Genomic DNA, 16,597 nt, shown 5'->3' with positions numbered 1-16,597 from the left:
TATAGAGAGATTATATATATATATATATATATATATATATATATATATGATTCATTAGAATCTAGGCACATCAACATGTAGGACACCAGAAATGGCTAGGTACAACACCATAGGCTTCACAGTAAGGTAAAACAACCATGATGGTATTATGTATTAGTAGCATACTATAGATATATAAGTACCAAATCAAATTCAAACTGTAGATCTGACACAGTGTTGGTTCTAGTTGTGGCATAGACATATAAAAGAAGACGAATGGGGTTTAAAATTTTAAACCCCAATTGCATTCTTTTATATATATGAGGGGGTGCTGAAAAGCTCCTGGCTTTATGGGTATCACAAAAGGCCAGGTTGGAATCCCAACCTTCTGAATTCTTTTATAGGGCTTAGAAAAAAACTGAAGGACCCCTGCAATAAGTGTGAGAATCCGAAAGGGGAATATGTTGAATAAAATTATAATTAACTGATCCTCTCGTATTTTTCTTTCATCCAAAGCCTGGAACTTTTCAGCACCCTCTGACACAAACACACATGTATATCCAATAGTGAAATATATTTATTTATATGCTGCAGTAAAGGTAAAGGCTACCATGTCCTTAATCCTTTTTAGCATTCAGATTATTTTGTCAAATGCAATGCTTGTTTATTCACATTGTTTTCAGTTAATCATGTACTCATAGCTTCAAAATTTCAACAATGTGATTATTTATCTTTAAAATAACATTGACCCCAGCGCTCAACTGGTACTGATTTTATTAACCCTGGAAGATAAAAGCCAAAGTACACCACGGTGGAATTTGAACTCAGAATGTAAAGACAGACAAAATACCATTAAGCATTGTGCCTGTGGTTAACAAGGAGACAAGTTATTCAACCAGTTGCTCAACTTGTGGAATCATTATTTGTAAGGTGTGGTCAAGAATAAAAGCCATCACCTGTTGCTTTTTAACGAATTAAGAAATAGGGAAGGCAGATGGAATAAAGAGATAAACAAAGACAGGTGCAGCAGTTGTGAAACTTAAAATGTTGGAGGCTAGTCTATGACAACAAACTAGAGATAAGTGATTTACACAGGAAAGTGGTTCTTCAGAATGAAAGACTATATGGAGAGTTTATGGAAAGAACTGGAAAACATTAACTTTGTTTTATCTAAACTACTAGTCACATTCTATATCATAAACCAGTGGTTTTCAGCCATTTTTGGCCACCTATGGATCCTTTGATTATTTTACTCTGGTGGACCCCCCATAGCCTTTCGATGTTTCAAAATTAGTTTAATAGATGCTTCTTTCAAAATTCCTGTTTTGTTCTCCACATGTTCAACTGTGTAGGTTAGAGAAAGAAACCAACGAATAGATCTGAAACAAAATTGCTTCATGGAGCCTTAATATGCTACAGTGCATCCCCAATTTACTATTTTGCTTGTGTGGACCTGCTAAAATTCTAAATGGACCCTCTAGGGATCATATGGACTCTAGATGAGAACCACTGCTATAAACCCATTAGAAAGTAAAAATAGGACTTGCTTGTTGTACACATTATAAACAACCCCTTTGTCTACATAAATACACCTTCTCCTTGACTTACAATCCATGCAGCTTGCAACCGTCTGCACTAATGACCACAAAAAAAAAAGGAAATAAATAATTTTAAAAAATCAGTTATCAGGTGTTGGGTTCCTACGTGTATGATAACTATAGCATCTGGCAGTGCAAGCCTCCATCAAACCCAGGCAACTACAGCCTGCCACTGTCTCTCACTCAGTTGCTTTCAAACATCAGTTGCATTTGTCTGAAAATAGTTGTTGGAAAATGTAAATCCGACGTATGACCAGACTGACTTACGGCCCATCAGTCAGATCGTAACTCAGTCGTAAGTCAAGAAGATGTAGTGTTAAAACAACGCTATTAATGTAGATAACAGCATAATCAGTTTGGTTATTGCAATGTGCCATATTTGGCAGCATATTAACCCTTTTGTTACTGTATTTATTTTGAGAGGCTCTGTGTTTCTTTCAATTACTTTAAATCATCATCATCATCGTTGTTTAACGTCCGCTTTCCATGCTAGCATGGGTTGGACGATTTGACTGAGGACTGGTGAAACCAGATGGCTACACCAGGCTCCAATCTGATTTGGCAGAGTTTCTACAGCTGGATGCCCTTCCTAACGCCAACAACTCCGAGAGTGTAGTGGGTGCTTTTATGTGCCACCGGCACAAAGGCCAGTCAGGAGAAAAAATTTAGTAAAATAACTTAGTTATTGTTCAGCTAGAGTTAGGAACATAAATTGTGACTAAGGTTTGGTGGAAGATTTTATTTAATTCAAGATTTATGTAAACAGTACAGGACAAAATAAAGAATGTGTGTGTGTGTGTGTTGTTGCAAGGGTTTTGCATGTAAATAAGTTTAACATAAGGGGAAAATAATAATAATAATAATTATTATCATTACTTTAATTATTAGTTTTATACTTTCATAGCTGTCTATTTTCTTAATATTTATTCATCAAAGTGTAGAGGAAGTGCGGGGTTCATAGCTTGTAATTTAAGATCTTTGTAGGCTGAGGGTATCAAGATTATCGAGTTAGAGTTGCAGTTTCAATTTGAATATGTATAAGAAAATGGTTAAATAGAGCAGTGTGGACAGATAGGTAGTGTACAGGGGGGTGGGTTAGAATAAGTCAACGGCATGCTGAATACTTCACTTCATTCAAGTGAGTTGAATCCATGTAAATATAAAAATAATTCCAATTTCGTTATGTACTAGTGCTTTATGTATACAAACTACACCTAAGTCGGTGAGTGAAACGATTTATTCGTTAGTGTGAACATCTTTAAAGCAAGAAGCATTAAAGTGTTAACTAAAAAAAATTATGTTGGGCAGAACAATTAATAGTATTCAAGGACGAATATTTTTTTAAATTTTCATCCACCAGCGGGAGATAATTCTTCTCATGCTCTGGTCTTATTGTAACCTCATCAGCGAAACAAGGCCGTCGCTGGATATTTTTAAAAGTATCGAAAAGAATATTGCTTTATCAGGCAGCATAATCATTATTTGATAGAGGACACATTGTCGATTGATTTTACCTTCGCATACCACTTGTACTTTATTTTTAAAATTATTTTATTATATCATCTTTCACGCTTCACGAAATATACATTGACAACATTTTGAACACATGATCAATCACGACATCGGACCAAAGTAAACGACACAGACTCAGCATCCAACAGCTTTGACTATTAACGTGCACGTGTTCATAAGAGAAAGATAATAATAATAATAATAATCACGCTTCTGGCTAGAATTGGCTTTAAATGTAAATCGAAACCCGCATCGCAGAGTTAGTTCAGTTGGAGCTTGTGCCTTGCCGTTTCTATATATTTTTTGTTACAGCGCTCGTTATTATGTAAGACTAAATATTGCGTATAGCTTGATGCGCTTCCTAAATGTCTTCTCAACCTGTGGCTGAGGATAACTCTAGATTGGGTAATACCGTTGTTATACAGATGTTTACTGTTGTAAGGTTCAACAACGGTATAAACCTGCAATCAGTAACACCCGTGATGGAAATATAAACTGGAAAAAGAATAAAAAGAAAAAAGACACCATACATAATACAGGCGTTGCAAAAGGGGGGAAAAAAATAATTAGTATAACACGTGTTTATTAATATATATTTTTTCATGTAACAAGCAAGTCGCAACACAGTTAATGCGCGAAAGAACGAATTGCATTTAAAAACAAGACAAAAACAAATATATATATATATATATATATATTCCCTCGGTAGTAATTTGAAAATAATTCTAAATCAACAAGATGGAAAAACAACAGGAAGTGGATGTATTTATTTGTCTAAAGTGGTAAAGTTTTCTCGCTCGTTCATATTGTCTTTGAGAAGAGGCACCGCTTGGTGAGTGTGTGAATTAGTGAGTAAAATTCTATACTATAAGCACAACCTCTTCCTGCAGTTTACGTTTCACCTCCTGTGATTCCTTTCTTTTTTTTCCCCTCCTCTCTCTGTACATGTTTATATATTTATTCCTTTCTTTCTCTCCAGATCTCTATCCTCTATTCTCTCTATCCTGTTCTCTCTCGCACTTGCTTCTTTTTTTACCGTCTCTCTATCCCGATATCTCTCTCTCTGTTCTCTCTCTTTCTCCCTCCCTCACTACGCAGTCTCTTTCTCTCACGACTCGAGTGCGCTTCGTCTAATTAGCAAAAAATGGGCATGCGCACTTTGAAATAGCTAGGCGGGAAGGATTGTCAATATTATGGATGACGAGGTGAGGTGGTACAAACTACGTGATTATGTCGACTCATATTCCTTTAAACTAGAGGTAAGTGAATTTAGAATTCCTTTTCTGAATATGTCTATACATATATCCAGGTATCGCTGCGTTTTATGTCGTCCTTTTCGTACGATCTTTCCGAGAAAAAATTTTTTTTTCCTCGGCTCCATTCAGCGTGTGTCTTGTTCATTGCTTGTGATTCTCGTCTCGAGGCTAACTTCCCGTCATTAGAGACAAGTGCTTGCTCCTCTCACTACACAATAAATATCACCACTAGCACTACTTCTACTACCCTCTCTCTCTCTCGGCTTTTATTATTATTTTCTCCTTTTTCCTCCGACAACAAATTCTACCCCACTACCAATCTTTTAAATACACACACACACACTTAAAAAATATTACCTCTTCGAGTACCTGCGTTTCTCTTTCGTTCTCACTATTAATTACTATTCTTCCCTCTCTCTCTCATCCGTCTAATTGCATGCAATGATATTATTTCTTCTCTACATTTATACTTATATTCTACAGATCCCGCATTATTCTTCTTATAAATTAATATCATACCTTCTTTCTCTAATTGTTATTGTTATTAATATACACCATCTCGCTCTATTTCTTTCAATATTTACTCCTCACCTTTTATTGCTACTGCTGTTGTTATTATTTATATTATTGTATTCTTAGTCTATATATATATATATATATATTGTGTTTCCATCTAATTCCACCTCTAATTAGTTTTATTACCATCGACACAACTCAAAAATAAAAAAAATTTAAAAAAATGTCTCGCTCTTGGCCTGGCACCTCTTAGATCTTTCTCACTCCGCCATCCATATAAGTCAACTGCTTGCTAACGAAGCCCCACAAAGCTTAGCCAATTTTAGTTTCGTTATGCCACCATACTTACCATCATCTCTCTCAGACATGCAACATTTCGATACAGACATTGAAAAAAAAAAAATAACAACAAAAAAAACATGAATCGTTTTCTTTTTACCCATATCTATTCGATTGCTTATAATTTTTTGTGTGTCTATTTTGTTTCATGAAGAATCCTGGTTCTGTTGATTTTGTTTTTCTTCCAATTCTGTATTCCATTCAATGATCTTCATTTTACTATTTTAAAAACACACCCGCTGGAGACTATATAAACAAACGGACGTTAGTGTAATCTTCCAACCTCTGTTTCTCTTTTGGTTTCTGTGTATATACACCCTCGAGCACATATCTATATACTGAAAGTATCCTTACAAGATATATATATTTATATATATAGTCATTTCTACCCCTTTGCCGATAGAATTATTACATATATTATACACCTGCTATATCACATTTGCAACCTTTTGTTTTAACAAATACATCCAACGCGAACTTGCCACAATTACTATAAAGCCAATTATAACTAAAATTATATATATATATATACATATATATAATGTATATGCATGCATGCACATAGCTGCAACGTTTTTTTGTGCATATACAAAAACTTGCATCTATTAAAAGCCTACCAAAATGAAGAAAAAAAATTGGTATTTTGTTTCCTACATACCTACTTGTAATTTATAAAATACTATTTTCTGTACATTAAAATTCCACATAAATATTCATATATGCACCCAACTGCAATTACATGTATATTGAATTAGAAATACCATTTAGTCTTCCCGATTCTGTCTGTCATGTACATACTACGAAAATATAGTTAGAAACCTGTCATGAAATTATTATTTCATAATAATCCTTTTCCTTTTTGGAAAATTTATTTCTGATTTGCTTTTCCTCATATCTTGATTTTTTCCCCCAAATTTCATTTTCACCAATTTATTTCCGTAGCACTCGTTCCTGAAACTTAATTAAGATAAGCAAGAATTTAAAAACGGTGAAACCGTCCCTCCCTCTCCACCTTATCACACGTGTGGTCGTATTTACTATTTAATTACACATTAGTACACGTGTGTATGTGTGAATGTAGAAGCCATGTGTGTGGTATGGTGTGCTTGTGGAACAAATATTTCAGCCTTGCGACCACTTTCTTCCATTCTGTAACTGGTTTAAATGTGTGTGTGAGAGAATTCTTTTATTTCTTCCTTATATTTAACGGAAGGACCAAAAATAATTTCATTATTTAAATATATGCGTATGTGTGTGTGTATTTTGCTAATTTTCTTCCTGTTTACGAGCATATTAGAATAATTTCTTGCCTAATCTTTTCATATATTCGAAAAATTCTTACCTAATAATTATATAACATAAAAGAAACGATCTGTAAACCGTACATGCATGATTATTTTAGCAGTATTTTTTTTTAAGAATATCTATTGAATTTCCACCTGGGCATAATATATATCTTAGCGATTACTGCTATCTCCAGGTGTTCTTTCTATCTAGGCTGTCAAATGATGTTTTTAACAGTGTAAAAAAAAAAGAAGAAAAGGCATCCATTCGATATATATATATATGTATATAATTTTGATCTGATTTGATGAACATGAAGTTAGCGGTGTGCATCGACGGCCCACTTTCTTGTGTTTATATAATCGGACTCCCTGGATTGTTACAAAATATTCTGCATGACATATCTCATCTCTGTGGATGGATGTAGGAAGTTATTTTCCTCCATAGCAGCTAGAGGGAAGCAATCTCATTCACACCGCTTCACACACGCTCACGAAAATGTGTGTAAATTGCAGAAATCCGGTGATAGCTAATGACTTGTGTATTTACATAGAAATTATATTCGATTACGTGAAAAAGATATACATATATAAAAACTAAATCTATAATCAAACTTTTAAAATTGAAGCCACGAGTAGAGTCTTTCCAGTTCTTATTACATAAAGAATTAGCGAAATGATCGCGTGTATGTGTCGACACATACACACACGTACATACATGCATACATACGGTCTTTGAACATGGATGCATAGGTGTGTATACATGCATGCCCACATGTGTGCATTAAAATCTGTGCATATATGTACATTTGTGTATATGCTTGCTTACATGTACGTGTATCTGTGCATATATACGTACACATACGAATGACATAAATAATTTGAAAGTGAACATCTTATTCAAACAGTGCTTTTAATTGGAATCTGTATTAATTACACTCAAGCAAAATATGCCGTGGAAGTTGCCTATTGGGGTCACTTTGGGACGGACCCTTTTAAATAACAATACCCTAGTCCATAACACTAGGATGTAACAATATTTGGAAGCCTTTATTTTGATAACATCTTTGATTATTATGAGCAGTTTTCACTGATGTGTGTTATGTGTGTGTATATTTATATTTGTTTCCAAAAGTGCTTGTTTAACAAAAAATGGGATACAAGATCACTGAACCATAACTGGCAACCACCGTGCCATAGCTAACAAAACAGGAAACAACTTCAGAAAAATAGTTTAAGAAGACAAACAAACATCTTGAAAACACACCTTTAGTTGGTCTAGATATACAAGATATGAACTAACAGGATTCAATTAAGGAAAAAAAAAGCAGGTTATCAGTAATAGTTCAACTGCTGAAGGATGACTACACAAATGGGACAACTTCTGAACAACAAGATGACACATAATTAAACGGTAAAGAAGACCAATGCTAATGGTTTATACTACAAGCAATGAATTAACAAATGAAGCCAACCATACACACTGCCATATGTACAACATTGGGAGCAAACCAGTGGAAATATGGTGACCAGGAAGAAAACAATATAGAAATGTATTTAAAACAGGGATGAACACCGTAATAAAAACCCCCCGAAAAAGATTTGAGCTTGAATATGCAGTATACATTATATGTTTTTAGTATTTAATTCCTCTTGTTAACAAGTTAGAACACTGAAATGAATGTGCAGGTGGATATATATATATATACATACATACATATCTGAGTACCTTATTATTTTTTCTAATATATATATATATATATATATATATCTCATCCAACCCATGCTAGCATGGAAAGCAGACGTTAAACGATGATGATGATATATGGCGTTAGGAAGGGCATCCAACTGTAGAAACTCTGCCAAATCAGATTGGATCCTGGCATAGCCATCTGGTTCGCCAGTCCTCAGTCAAATCGTCCAACCCATGCTAGCATGGAAAGTGGACGTTAAGCGATGATGATGATGATATATATATATATATATATATATAAAAACCTTGTTTGGCAACAGGAAGGGTAACCAGCTGTAGAAAATCTGCCTTAACAAATTCCATCTGGCCCATACAACCCAGAAAAAGTGGCTGTTAAATAATGAGAATATATAATTGTCTTAATGATTTTAATGTCCATTTTTTTCATGCTTGCATGGGTCAAACGAAATTGGTTAAGGCAGATTTTCCACAGCCTGATGTTCTTCCTTTCATCACTTCTCACTGGTTTCCAAGTAAACTAGTGTCTCCTTTAAATCCCTTGTACAAGGGACTGGAATTGTTTACATGGAAAACTGCAAATGAACAACATCATTTGTACAGTGGTGGTGACATAGAACAAGGAGACACGAATACAGACATACATGTAAACGAAAAGAAGCCCATTATATGTACATGTACGTACATGACAATCAGTTCATTCACAAGGCTGTGGTCAGTTTGGCCTCACAGCAGAAGACACTTGTCCAAGATGCAGCAAAGTGGGACGAAACCAGCAACCGTAGTTGTGAAGTGAAATTGTTAACCACATACGCATGTATGTATATGTATATACATCACTTTTTAAAGTTATTTCTACAGACTTTTTATTGAAATTAGAGCCAGCATTGAAAGTTTTAATGTTTCGTATACGAATACATCTAAGTAAACAATGTGATCAAAAATAGAAAAATATTGTAACTTTCATTGCGGTAGAAGTAACTTCAAAACATGATGTAATTGCATTGGTAACACCAGTGGGGGCACAGTATTTACTTATAAGCTTTTAATATACTTAGTAGTATATTATGGTTGCATAGTGAATATGGTGACACCACCAACAATTTATATATATAAATGTAAGATCCAAGAATCGAGGTGTAGGAAGAAAGTTAGCTTCAAGAAGCAACTTTCAGGAACAATAGTGGTTTAATGAGGGGGAAGGTTGTGGATTTTTTTCTTTGTATCAAATGAAAAGCGGAAAAAATTTGTTTTATTTTTCACAGTAGGCAGCCAAGGTTGCCAGGAATGTGAATAAAAACACAAGAGTTAAGGAATGGAGTAGATAAAATCCGGGCTACATATGTTTCCTAGTGAGGAGGAGCTCGGAAGTGGTAAATATCCGAGCGCGGTGTATACCGCTGGCTACTCTTCAGGCCAGGGACAGCTTGATTAAATGAAGTTTACATTGTCATAAGGAGGTACGTGATAACATACGGAATACTCAATCAGAATATGTAGCGAGCACAGTTATATATATACATAGACACACACATACATACATTTATTACATTTTTTGTCTGTGCTGGAATGGATTGGAGAGTTTTTCTTGAGGTAGTCTTCTATCTTAGATGCCTTTCCTGTCACAAGCCTTTATCTATTTTCAAGTAAGATACTTTATAGCACAAAGAACTGAGAGACTCTATTTTTACAGGACATGACAAACATCACTGTTGCTCAAGTGTTGTCATTGTGAAGAGACACAGACAAATACATGCACATACACTTTATCTCTGCCACATTTCATCCAGAATGCATTATTAATGTGAGGGTATTGTAGAAAACACTTGCCCAAGATGTCACACTGGTATAGAATCTAAAACCATACGGTTACAAAACATGTCTTAATCCACTCAGCCGTATGAGTGTGTGTGTGTGCTTGTATATATTTATATATGTAAATTCATGCACTCACTGATGCATGCAGAAAAAATGTACTTATTGAACAAACAAGGAAGTGAGTATTTAATGTGTGAAAGTTATGTGGTTTATTTGTTCTGAATATTTATCTTGCAATAAGTGTTATGTGGTAATTAATAATCTGTACACTCTTGTACACAAAGATAGTTCCAGAGCACGCTCACTGTGCGTCACTGATAAATTAAACATGATTACACTAAACAAGAGATTATTTCTCACTGTATTCACTAAAACAAATTCATCTTTAATAAACTGTCTGCACTCCAAACAAGGATAAAACAGTCACCAAAGAAGCAAGTTTCAACACATTGGAAGAAAAAAGAAACGTTGATGGCCACAAGAACATTTGACCTACATTAATCTTTAAAATACACCACGTAAAGACAAGCCTGAATAATTACCCTACCGTAGGTAATTGATACACTGGATCTCATGAAATACAAAATCTACACCCACAAACAGTTCATGAAATCTTTTAATCTTGGCCAAAACAAAATTGGGACACACATAAAAGAACATAGAAATACAAAGAGGAAGCAACCAATCAAAAATCACTCTACTGTGAATCCTAATGAAATGCAAAACTTTTTCAGAAACAAACTTGACCAAAACAAACAAACACAACATAGATCCTTCACAATTAAGTGAGCCTTTAATGAGATATTCAGTAAATGAATAACATGATGAGATAAGCGAAACTACAAGTATTTTAAAGGAACCCTAACCAACGAATTTAATGAAAGTAAACATTAGTTACCCAACAAGTGAAAGCAAACGACGAAAACAGTTAATGAAGAGACAGATGATAAAAAGCAACCAAGAGAAACAAAGCAGAGAACGTAGCAACTAACAAGAGACCACACCCACTTGAGTAGATATAAATGAACAGCCATAACGAAGTTGTAACTTCTCAGATTGCTGTGGTGTGAAACATGAGAAGCAAAATTAAATTCAATCTAAATAAATTAATATATATACATGTATGTGTGTACATTAAATCATATCTGATGATGGCTTAGCTGGTTGAAATTTTGAGGTCACTGTCAATGCTATTCTCCTTAGAGAAGAATAAATTTGTACTGTACCAAATGAATTGTTAGAGATTTGGATGCTATGTCTCATGATATTTGCAGTGGCACTCTGCATTCAAGTTCAAATCTTAAAGTAAACCATCAAGTATTGGTGCTAATCTCCCTTCCTTTCGACTTTCTAAAAAGGTTCTTTTCTCAATCTTAACTCTTTGAGAAAAAAATCTCTTCAAATACACACACACACACACCCACACCCATATCATTGTTTTAACATCCACTGTGCCATGTTTGCATGAATAGGACAGATTATTGTGGTAGATTTTCTATGGTAAAATGCCCTTCCTGCATGTGTGTTTGTGTTTTTGTCCTGATATTACATGACTGTTGTAAATGAATGTCATTCATTTCCAATATTCTGCCAAATCATTTTTGGCCAGTGGGGAATATTACCTTGCTTGGAGACCATCACCTATTTCCAAGCAATGTATGATTTTCCCATTGCTTGACTTATTTTCGCAGAATATTGGAAGTGAACGACACTGCTTGTATGACAGTGATACTCGTTTCCATGCTTCTAGGGGCCAGATGGAATTTGTTAATGCAGGTTTTCTGTCGCAGACCCTCACCAGTTTTCAAGTGGGGTAATATTTTCCCATAACCAGACATGGTTTTCATGGAGGACTGGAAGCAAACATCACTTGTATGAAAGTGATACTTGTTTGCAATTATCACATGTCAAGGACACACACATTTATGATATGTATATATATATGTGTGTGTGTGTGTATTTGAAATATATGTAAATGTATCTTCAACAAGCTTCTTTCAGTTTCCATCTACCAAATTCATACAGCTATGCTTGCACATTTCATTTTTTCACATATTTGTTTTACACCTGTTTTTCCGTGCTTGCTTGGGTTGGACAAACATGTGGGGTATTTATTATTTTACAGCCAGATACCCTTCCAGACACTAACCCTTACTTGCTTTTCATGTAAGAAATCATTTCACGTGGTTTAGAAACCATGAAAATCCTTGTAGGTATTGTTGGCAGGAAGTGACAACATCTGCTCCCGTTTTGTGTTTGTAATTTCAAATGTGAAGAAATACACAGTCATACACACAAATATGTGTGTGTGATGAAGAATGGATTTGAAATTCAGGTGAATAATTTTTAAACACCTGGTAGGAGTCAAACTAGGCTCACCAAATTGACCTGTAAAAGTCATTGTAATCCACAAATTCCATAAATTTACATTCTGTTGTCTATCCAATTAGTAGTCCAAAGTTCATACAATGAATAAATTCAATTTAAGATATATAAGGTATAGTAGAATGGCACAAATGAATGAAAAATTAGACTCTTACGTTTCGGATACATGGGTATTACATAATTCTGATTTATTAATCATGCATATTGATCAATCTATATTAGACATCTAAAAGTTCTACAGAGATCAAGAAATTAACACCAATGTGTTTTCCTCAAAACTTCATCGCATTGTTTGGAAGAGAGAACAGAGAATATTTTAAGGGAGATAGTAGCAAACTTAACAATATTCGGCCAGAACATGTGGTTGGTTCATGTACCAGCAGATCTCCTTCAGAATTGTATGGTTAAATTAGTATTGTAATTCGATGCAGCAAAAATCCCTACTGTTTTAAAACTGTTGTTGACCTCAACAAATACATAGCTAAAGTTGTTTCTAAGGCATTATTTAGGACACACTGGAATGTTATTTCATCAGTATCAATTTTATATGTAGGATTTAGGTGGAAGACATGTTCGTTAGCGAGAATGCTCTAGGAATTAATCAGTATGTTATTTACTCTGGTAATTTGTTCTATTTAGAAGAGATTGTTTTTCTTAAAGGAATAAATATTTAAAGTTTAAAATTTAAGATAATTGCAATATGGTTAAAGATAACCTAAGGTAAAAAAGAAATTAAAATTCAAATTAATTAGAAATAAAAGTAAGAGTAAAATTAATCAAAATAAATAGAAAAGTAATTGAAAATAATTTTAAAAAATTATCAAATCCACTTGTAGAGTTTTAAAATTTTAATGATAATAATAACAGTAATGACTGTAATAATTGAAGTAATAAATATAATAGCAACCATAATTAGAAAATAAAGTAAAAGTATCTTGATGAAATACAATATCTCTGATAAGTATAAGTATGCTGGATCTGGAAGGTAGACCCAACCTATTATATTAGGGTGCAATTATTAATCAGTACTTAGGGAAGCATTTAAGTTCTTCTAAATAAGTGTAATCATCTTAATTCATTTAAAAAAATTATTATGTTGAATTAAATGTAAGGATACATACACGCCACACAATAGGCTTCTTTCACATTTTTGCCTATCAAATGCACTCAATAAGACTTTGACCCACCCCAGGGCTGTAGAGAGGGCATTTGACCAAGTGGAACTGAATCCAAAACTGCGTGATTGGGAAATGAAACTATCAACCACATAGTGATGCCTGTGTTGAAAAGACAGGTAGATCCATTAAATTTGTTATCTGTAAGTCTTATTTTGGCAAAGACATTTATCAAAATAACTGCATGGTATGTACTTCAAACCCACATCAACTGTCAGAAACTGTGTACTGTATAAGATGATGCCTGGAAGCAGTATCTGCAGATCACCCTGAATCGTGTATAGTAGAAACATCTTGTAGTATTATCAAACGATTTCAGGGTCATTGACCAGCTTTCATGAGACAGCCATAATGGCTTCATAGATAGACATAGCTAAGATGTCTTATTTACTTATAGCATTGATACTGTGTTATTATGGCAAGTTACAGAGTCTGCCCACATAAGAGAGTACAAGTTAAGCCTTAACTACAACTTCAAATGGAGTGACACCATTACATCTTACACAGGTGTGGCTGTGATAAGAAGCTTGCTTCCCAACCATATGGTTTCGGGTTCTGTCCTACTGTGTGACACCTTGGGCAAGTGTCTTCTACTATAGCCTCGCTCCAACCAAAGCCTTGTGAGGGGATTTGGTAGACGGAAACTGAAAGAAACCCGTCGTGTATATATATGTGTGTGTGTTTGTTCCCCAACTATCGCTTGACAACCGACGTGGATGTGTTTACGCCCCCCGTTACTTAGCGGTTCGGCAAAATAGACCGATAGAATAAGTACTAGGATTATAAAGAATAAGTCCTGGGGTCGATTTGTTCGACTAAAAGGCGGTGCTCCAGCATGGCCGCAGTCAAATGACTGAAGGAAATAAAAGTATATATATATATTAAAATTATAATTAAGGGTATCTGAAAGATACCACCAAGCTAGAGATAGCAGTCAAAACTTGACACTAAAGCCACATCAAGTATTCATACAGCACCAGGAGAAAAGACAAATAGACAAATAAACTAGCAAAAAATTATTGGATAATCCCTAGCATGGCGATATTTTTTAGATATCCTTAATTATAATTTTAATCATAATTATTACCTATAAGGTTTTTATTCCCATGCTGACCACTTGATATGATCGGTATTTTAAATAATGATCTTATTCTTATATATATACGTACATACACACACACATATATATATATATATAATACATACATACATACATACATACACATATATCGATATGGAGGTATGTATGCTTCTGTATGGGGGTGTATATTTATATATATATATCCTTACACACACACGCGTTTCCGTGTCTTCAAGTTCTGTGTTAATTCATCTTTGTCTTGACATCCTGTGGTTAGCATAAACAAGTGTCGCCTGACATTCAAAACGTGACGTTCATTTGCAGTCTCATCCGCGAAAAACATATCCGGCTTTTGTGCTTTTCACGTCCAAAGGATTATAGGAAATATTCCCTCCCTTGCGGGGTAAAAAAAACAACAAAAAAACTGATAAGTTGATGACAGGGAGAGTATCCGGACATAAAATATCTCCCTGAACGAATCTCGTATAACTTATGTAAGCTTTGAAAAGTAGATATTAAAAGTGACGACAGGTTTTGGGGATGTGACGATTCGCCATAAAGCTAAACCCTTTATGGACGGGAAACCTAAGGTAATCCCATAAACCGGCTTTCCCCATTTTTAATATAACACACACACACATATATATATATGTGTGTATATATGTATCTTTGTTCATATATATATATATATTTGTATGCGACTTTGTAATATGCTGAGAGGTATTCTGTCGAAAGTGGTGTATTAAAATAAGTTATTGTATAAATTTACGATAGATTTTGTACATTGGTCATAATCGTTAATTATATTGAGTGTTATCGTTACAGTGGTCATTATTTTTAATTATATTGGTTAATATAGCAGCAGTGGGCTCATTAATATTAATTACATCGTTGCATCGATCACTAATATTTGTGTTAATTATTTTGATTCCGTTTGATTGAAGCAACGGAGTTAAAATTCTGTCGGGTCGGTATTCAACGGAGTCGAGTAAAGTACTTAAGCTTATCTTTTATAGAAGAGTGAAAAATGTGTTACCGAACCCAGCAGTTTTTGAACTGACGAGGCAATATGCCGAAACTAGTTAACTAAAGCGCTGCATCTCTGAATGTGCTAAATCAGGGGTAGGGAAATTTTTAGTGCGGCGGGCAAAAATTTCCTAAGAAAAAGGTCCGCGGGCAGATCACAAATTCTAGCTCTTATATCTGTGTAGATCTTGTATATATCTATGTATAAGGCGTAAGAGTGGCTGTGTGGTAAGTAGCTTGCTTACCAACCACATACTTCCGGGTTCAGTCCCACTGCATGGCAGCTTGGGCAAGTTTCTTCTACTATAGCCTCGGGCCGACCAAAGCCTTGTGAATGGATTTGGTAGACGGAAACTATTATTTTTTTAAAATAATTTTTAATATAAGTTCACATTCCGCCAAGGTCGACTTGGTCTTTCTTCTTTCCTGGGTCAAGAAAGTACAAAAGAAGTAGAGTAATCGATATTTGAGATATTTATTTTTGATTGAATTTTTTTTTATTATTAAGCATTGTCTTCAAAGAATGTATTCTTTCTGATGGAATATGTCGATGTACAACTCCTCGGAGAACTATAACTTGAAGATAGTGGAAGCTTGTTGCCTTATTAATTATTATCTTTCTCATCAACCTCCAACAATCTCTCCCTCCTCCAGCTGACAGTTTTTTGTACTTTTTCGTGACGGAAAATACACCTTTTGTGTCAGTTATAACGAAATTGCTTTCTTATATCAGAGTAATAAGGCGTTTCAATAGAACATCTTTGTCCCCAGGAATTACCGGGTACACCAGCTAGTATGTGTGTGTGTGTATATATATATATATATATATATAGGTAATCTTCAAGTTTAGGGGGATAAAAAAAAAATATTCAAGGGAAATAACTGAACGACTTACCAGTATTATCCGTTTTCTTCTAG

The 16,597-nt window shown here is 34.5% G+C and overlaps 1 protein-coding gene across 5 annotated transcripts in view; it reads left to right on the top strand.

Annotated features, from left to right (window-relative positions):
• Nucleotides 1-4,192: 4,192 nt before the first annotated feature.
• The window catches only part of LOC106875384 (uncharacterized), a 427,703-nt gene continuing 415,298 nt past the window's right edge, over nucleotides 4,193-16,597 (top strand). For 4 of the 5 annotated variants that reach the window (XM_014923494.2, XM_052974937.1, XM_014923493.2 and 1 more), the window contains exon 1: nucleotides 4,193-4,348. The gene's annotated coding sequence lies outside the window, so the exon portion shown is untranslated. The remainder of the gene's footprint in view (nucleotides 4,349-16,597) is intronic. The other variant, XM_014923489.2, reaches the window with a different exon arrangement.

The sequence above is a fragment of the Octopus bimaculoides genome, chromosome 20, assembly GCF_001194135.2.
Source record: "Octopus bimaculoides isolate UCB-OBI-ISO-001 chromosome 20, ASM119413v2, whole genome shotgun sequence".
NCBI classification, from domain to species: Eukaryota; Metazoa; Mollusca; class Cephalopoda; order Octopoda; family Octopodidae; genus Octopus; species Octopus bimaculoides.
The sequence above is the reverse complement of the archived record's forward strand: the minus strand, read 5'-3'. Positions and strand labels throughout refer to the sequence as shown.